Here is a 6,796-nt window from a genome sequence, read left to right as displayed (position 1 = left end):
CACACACACACACACACACACACACACACACACATGCACTCTAGGAACCCATACTTGTACTCTGATTTCGTCTTTATTTGGCATTCCTTCTATGGACAGAATTCTCACTGTGAAAAGACACCGCTATCTAGAGCAACGTCCAGTTTGTAATAAACTAATTTGTCTGTATTTGCATCCTGAAGTGTTCTCAGTGTGCTGCACACATGTTCTGCCTCCCCAATTTGATAAGCTCTCAAGGGATGAAGAATATTGCTTTCGGTTCTCTTATACTCCTGCCATCTTTCTTTTGCAAGACCTAGGAAGTATCCAGCACAAAATAAATATTTCTATCTGCTTCTGTTGAAAAGCGAAGAGAGGGATGACCAGCAAAATTCCATTTGGTCTCCCTCCCCCATTTCCCTGTACCCCAGGAAGCATCTCCCGTTTCTTCTACTCAACCATGAGTCCTGCTTCCCAGCATCACAGCTGTGGGTCCACCTCCTGTGAAGTTGGCATTACAATAGGCCATGCTATTCCGTGTTGGCACAGACGCCCTCTGAGGCAGTAGGGGGCACTGTGGATTCATGCCTATGACACCCCCTAATAAATACACACATAGGAAAGAATAAGTGGTTAAGTCCTTCAGGTTTCTACTTTGTAGTGGACGTCTTGTCCATTCCTACTGCTGCCACTGCTTCCCTCTTTCAATACTCTTTTCTTGGCTTTTGTTTTTCGTGAGTACACCGAAGCTTTTCCAAAGTTAATACCAAATTATTGTGACTGTTCTGAAGGAGCCAATGCATCAGATATTGTTTTAAAACAATAGTCACCAAAGCCAGAAGTTGGGAGCAATCCTTGATCTCCAAATTTAATTGGCTAGCAGGCCTCAAAGATTATATTTACACATTATCTCTCAAATTCATTTTCTTTCACTCAGGGCAGGAACATACCTCTGAACAAGAGTGCTCAGCCGAGGGGACAAGTGAGGGTAAAATCCAGCCAGTCACTGCTGGTCATGTACCCTGGCTCAGCTCAGGTATGCATCAGCCCAGAGGAAAGGGCATCTTTGCGTGGACCAGCACAGACTTGCTCTAACCATCCTGACTGCACCTGCATTTTTCCTGAGTCTTCCCATTTGCATACTGACCACTGTGATAGTCTACTAACACCTCTGGGATTGATCTAAATTGAGTATACGCACACGCACACACACACACACGCACATATTCATAACAGGACAAATTATACACAAATTTACTAATACATCATCACCAAAATTCAAATTAACAGCATTAACTGAATGTGACCGAAATACTGTAGTGCTGAAATTGAACCTCTTTTACTCCAGTGAGGATATGGAACTAACATTTTTGTCACAGGACTGTTCTAGTTTGGTACTATATATAGCATGTGTTATGTGATGATCCAATATCCAACTATTTTTCCTCTATTAAAGGACCCCAGAACCATGAAATCACTTGGCCTTTACTAAATTTACCTCTGTTTTAGTCTCATTATGTGGCAACAGTTAAGGCAGCACTACTGGAACCAAAAAAGATCTTATGTTCAAATGTCTACTTGGATTTAAATCTCATAGTAGTACTCAGATGTGAACTAATCATCCAAATAATCCATAATGTGCATATATTTTTAAAATATAAGCCAAAATCATAGGAGTTAATTTTAAAAATAAGAGCCCAAAAGGGAAAAACCATCAAGTTTGAATTTTTATGTCAAACGAAACCCAGTTAAAATTCATCTCTTCCCTTACAGCTTATAATATTAGATTGCTACAGGAGGACTCAAGTGTAGAAAACACTACTTCTCACACTATGGCTTTAGGCTCTCCTATCAGTACATAATGGAGGGGATATGTTCTCAGTGGGGAACAGATAACTGTGAATTTTTTCCCATTGACTATATTTGCTGACAGAAAATATCAAACACCATGTAAAAACAAAATAATCTTATTTTATTGTTGAGACAATCTAGTGGAGGGTCAGCAAACTACAGCCTGAGGGCCAACTCCAGTCCATGCCTTGTTTTCGTACTGCCAGAGAGCCAAAAATAGTGTTCACATTATTAGGGAATTGTAAAAAGGAAAAAAATGATGAACATACAACAGAGACAGTATTGTAGTTCACAATGTCTAAAACATTTTACTATCTGGCACTGCAGATAAAACATTTTCCAACCCCCAAACTAGACAATACCCTAATAAAGAAGATTGCTAACAAAAACTACATACAAAGAGTTATTCATGGTTTCTGCCTAAATTCATTGTTAAGAAATAGTCATCAGGGACCTCCCTGGTGGCGCAGTGGTTGGGACTCTGCACTCCCAATGTGGGTGGCCGGGTTCGGTCCCTGGGCAGGGAACTGGATCCCACATGCATGCTGCAACTAAGAGTTCACATGCCACAACTAAGGAGCCCACCTGCTGCAACTAAGACCTGGTGCAACCAAATAAATAAATAAATAAATATTAAAAAAAGAAAAAAGAAATAGTCATCAGAAAGAAGATGGAGGGACAAATTTTAACATCCACAGGGTTTTTATTTCTTGGACCTCTATTAGTAAGCATTCATCAGCAAATGTCCATAGAGAGTATCTTGTGTCAAGTCTAGTGTGTTTAAGCTGGTCAGGGTGTGATAAGACCAACAACTTCATTTTGTTCATAGCCTCCCTCCTGAACTGCTTGCCTCCATCCAACTCAAACGTTCTTACCAGGCGTCCCAGCCCTGCTGAGAACTTGCTTTACCCTTTGTTGACAGCACTGCCTTGTTCAGAGATCTGCTGGTCAACACCACTTCTCTGGCTCTGATCTCAACTTCCATTTGTAAGCACTCTTTTGATGGTGCTACTTCAGAGCAAACCCAGAATGGTCTCACAGAGACTAGCCCATTCTTATGTGACAGTTCTTGTACTGTACAGTGCAGCTGATGAGTGCCCATACTGGTATGAAGCCAGGCGTCCTGTCACCCAGGGATTTGGAAACTGAATACGCAACTGGTGATGCCAGACCAGGAAGCCAGCCAAACTGGCTCAGTCAGGACAAAAATCTACATTGTGTTTGGTTTTTGCTCCAGTGTGCCTAATTCATTTGATGGGGACTTGGGTTTTCTTTTCAGACTGAATTTGAGAAAGATGATATCAATTTGGGGAATGAACTCAGGAACACTGGAATTCTAAGGCAGTCCAAGGCAGTGTCTCTTAACTAAAAGCCAGGGACCCCTATGACAATGTTTTTTTAGTATTGAATCCTGCTTGCTCAAATCAGAATTCTCTTGGGTGCTTTTAAAAATTCGGAATACTAGGAACAGCTCCTTAATATCTAATGAATCAGAATTTCTGAGAATGTTGTCCCAGTGGTATTCCTTTGTGTACTAAATTTTCAGGACCAATGACCTAAGTGGGCTGTCGTACAGTTTCCAGGGGATTTTTTTTTTTTGACCCACTGAAATTATTTGCAAAAATTATCTGTGATGGTTCAAACTGCATTTTTGTAAAGTGATATTACCCATCATGAAATTCACAAATCAAAATGATAAGAACCTCTGGTTTTAAGAGGAAATAGACCCATAGACCCACTTACTGGACAACTAACAAGTCTTGGAAGGATAATGTTCCTCCTTGCCCATGGGTCATGCAGCTCTTCACAGGTGCTAGCAGCTCAGACCCCCAACATTTCCATTTTACCCAGAGAAGCAGTTTTGCTAATTTTTCTTTGAGATCAGAGCTCCTCTGGGGTGCAGCTGAGGTCTGACCTTGCTGTTTTGTATCCTAAAATCATTTGCATTCAGTGAAAGGTTGTCCAAGTATGAGGGCCACATGAAGCTCTTCATAGAATACAACTGACCCTGCCAGCATCTAAGACAAATGAGGAAAACACCGCTGAGTGGGGAAAGTGTTTGCTCATCTCTCATCCCCAGTCAGTCAGGCCACTCACTTTACCTCTTTCCTCCAGTTCCTCTTTTGTGAAAAGGATTTTTTTTTAACTGTCTTGGGATTCTGCACCCAGTTCCAATGTGTGGTTTTTTTCCACACCTCCAAGGGATTCTCACATACCACCAGCTGGGTGTCCTACAATTTAACACAATTCTGACACTATCTACCTGAAGATAGCATCAGATCCCATAGGTTAAGGGCTCACCCCCTCCCACTTTGGGTGCCCATCACAACTCCAGATTGTAACTTGTGCTTCTGACACATCAGCTATAGATCTGAGAACCTATATAGAACCTCCTTGGGTTTAATTAATTTGCTAGAGAGGCTCACAGAACTCAGAGAAACAATTTACTTACTAGATTGCTGGTTTATTATAAAAGGATATATAACTCAGGAACAGCCAGATGGAAGAGATGCATAGGGCAAGATATTTGAGAAGAGGCTTGCAGCTTCCTTGCCCTCTCTGGGCACACCACCCACCCAGCACCTCCATGTGTTCACCAACCTGGAAGCTCTCTGAACCCTGTCTTTTTTGGGGGTTTTATGGAGGCTTCATTACATAAGCATGATTAAGTAAATCATTAGCTGTTCATTGTGACTGAACTCAATCTCCAGCCACTCTCTCCTCCCTGGAGGTGGGTGTGGAGGGGATGAAAATTCCAACCCTGTAATCCCTTTGTTGGTTTCCCTGGCAACTGGCACAGTCCTAAGGAAGTCACCTCACTGACATAACAGAAGACATCTTTATTACTCTCAGCACAGGAAACTCCAGGGGTTTTAGGAGCTCTGTGCCAGAAACCTGGTGGAAGACCAAATATATACTTCTTCCTATAAATCTCAATACCACAGATCTGACTCCACTTACCTCCCAAAGTTTAAAAAAAAAAAATAATGTGAGAGTGAGAAAGTTAGAGATTGCTCAGTTGCTACCTAACTCCTTTGTTTTATGGAGGAAGATATCAAGGCTCAGAGTTAAAGGGATCTGTGAAAAGTTCCTACCTTGATAAAAACTGCAAGGACTGTCAATTACAATATCTCATTGGCTCCTCAAGATTCTTCAGGGAAAGATATGTTAGCTGGTTTTAGTAGATTATCTGGCTCCAAGTCCAATGTTCTTTCCACTTCACAAAACTGGCTCATAAAGGAATGACAGATACGAAATTTCTGAGTAAATACAAAAGGAAATGTAAATATAATGCCCTATTATGACTATTTCACCTCTGACTCAATAAGATTTTTTGTTTGCAGCTGGAAACAAAGATTCCTTAGCCACGTGGTGTAATAAAGAGAACACCAGCCTAGTAATCAGGAGAACTGCCTAGAGGTACCCTTTCCTATGGCAAAGGATGCTTTCTTAGGTCGGTTTCCTAAACGGAAATTAATCCAGTCTTTCATACATTCCTCTCCAAGCAACTACCTAACCTTTTAAAACTTGATTTTTCATAACCAGTCTTCCTATCCACAAATCTTGCCTCATAGAGCCTTTTATGATACTTGCTTAATTCCCTCCCTAGAGTCCCTTCACTGGGCAGTGTAGAAGGTTGTTGCTGAGTCTATCGGTTGGAGAAGAATTGAAGCTGAGGTGGGATAGAAAATAATCAAAAACCAGTGAAATGCAGACAGACAAAATCTGACCTCAAACACATTCAACAAAAACATCTCATTCATTGAGAAGCTGAGAAGCTTATATTCTTGATTTAAAATGTATGTCAAAGGAGCCATCTCTTCAAAGTCAAACAAGTCTGTTTTGAAGCCAAGCAAGACTGAGAGAGGAAGAAAAATCTTGGCAAAACTCAAAATTGCAACTACTCAAAATAGGTTATTATCTTATTAGTCATGTGAGAAGCACTGAATATATTTACTGCTACCATACCTTCCCATAAGTGTCTTCCACAAGTGGAGACTGGGGAACGTACACAGAAAGAATAAAGCAAAATAAGCATAGAGACTATAAATAGTATAAACTCCATGAAGTTCTCAAACGGAAGATGCAGGACCATACTTTTTAAGACAGTATGTTTCACTAGAGAAAGTTAATATTAAAATCAAGTTGAATATTTGATTTGTTGAAAAGGGCCCACTATCTATTTCTCCACTAATATCCTTGAAAATGTATAACGTCAAGGCTGTCCTTAGTTATGTTGAGGATGGTTACCAGAAATCACTCCCTTTCTCCAACCTCCTCTTCCTCTCTCCTTTCCTCAACTACAGATCTTGTTAAATATGCTTCAGGAGATGAGAAAATAAGGAAGATATTTGACAGATGAGCATTCTCTCCTAGCCTCCCTCTGACATAACTGAGTTGCATACGCCATTATGAAAAGTCAAAACTAGTCAAAAATTTTAAATTTATAAGTTGAATATAGGAATCCCTTGTTATCCAAATCAAATCCATTCCTAAAAGCCTGCTAGTGAATTTTTATAGTAGGACCCTAGGTTTCATTACTTTAAATAGGAATAAAACAGTGCACTGTGTTCCCAACCACTTTCCCCAAGTATCACTAAAACACTTTGCAACATCTACCTAACAATTCCCCCATTGTCTAATTATTTAATACTTGCTGCACACCTCAGTGGGTGTTGTTATATGCCAGACCCAACAGTACTGTATAGTTTCGGATATTATTACATTTTCTTTCTATAATGCAACAAATATATACCCTAATATAAAGAAATTGTTAAGCAACCATTTGAAGATAGACAATGAACACAAACAACAATTGCAAGAGGAATTTAAAGAGCAAGGCAGATTTTACAAATAGTTGCTTACTGACTGCAGTTACCTGAGTGACGTCTGTCGGCAAGAGGAGATTGCTTGATGGGAGGTGAAGGTGACCAAGAACCAGCTGGCAAAAGATAGAAACAGTGAA

General features: G+C 40.3%; 1 long non-coding RNA gene across 1 annotated transcript in view; it reads right to left on the bottom strand.

Annotated features, from left to right (window-relative positions):
- Window positions 1-6,721: 6,721 nt before the first annotated feature.
- LOC132359512 (uncharacterized) overlaps window positions 6,722-6,796 on the bottom strand; it is an 82,431-nt gene continuing 82,356 nt past the window's right edge. The window contains exon 3 of the long non-coding RNA XR_009500859.1: window positions 6,722-6,772. This is a non-coding gene — a long non-coding RNA (uncharacterized LOC132359512). The remainder of the gene's footprint in view (window positions 6,773-6,796) is intronic.

The sequence above is a fragment of the Balaenoptera ricei genome, chromosome 2 (genome assembly GCF_028023285.1).
Source record: "Balaenoptera ricei isolate mBalRic1 chromosome 2, mBalRic1.hap2, whole genome shotgun sequence".
Classification (NCBI taxonomy): Eukaryota; Metazoa; Chordata; class Mammalia; order Artiodactyla; family Balaenopteridae; genus Balaenoptera; species Balaenoptera ricei.
Note: the sequence above shows the minus strand (reverse complement) of the source record. Positions and strands in the feature narration are given on the sequence as shown.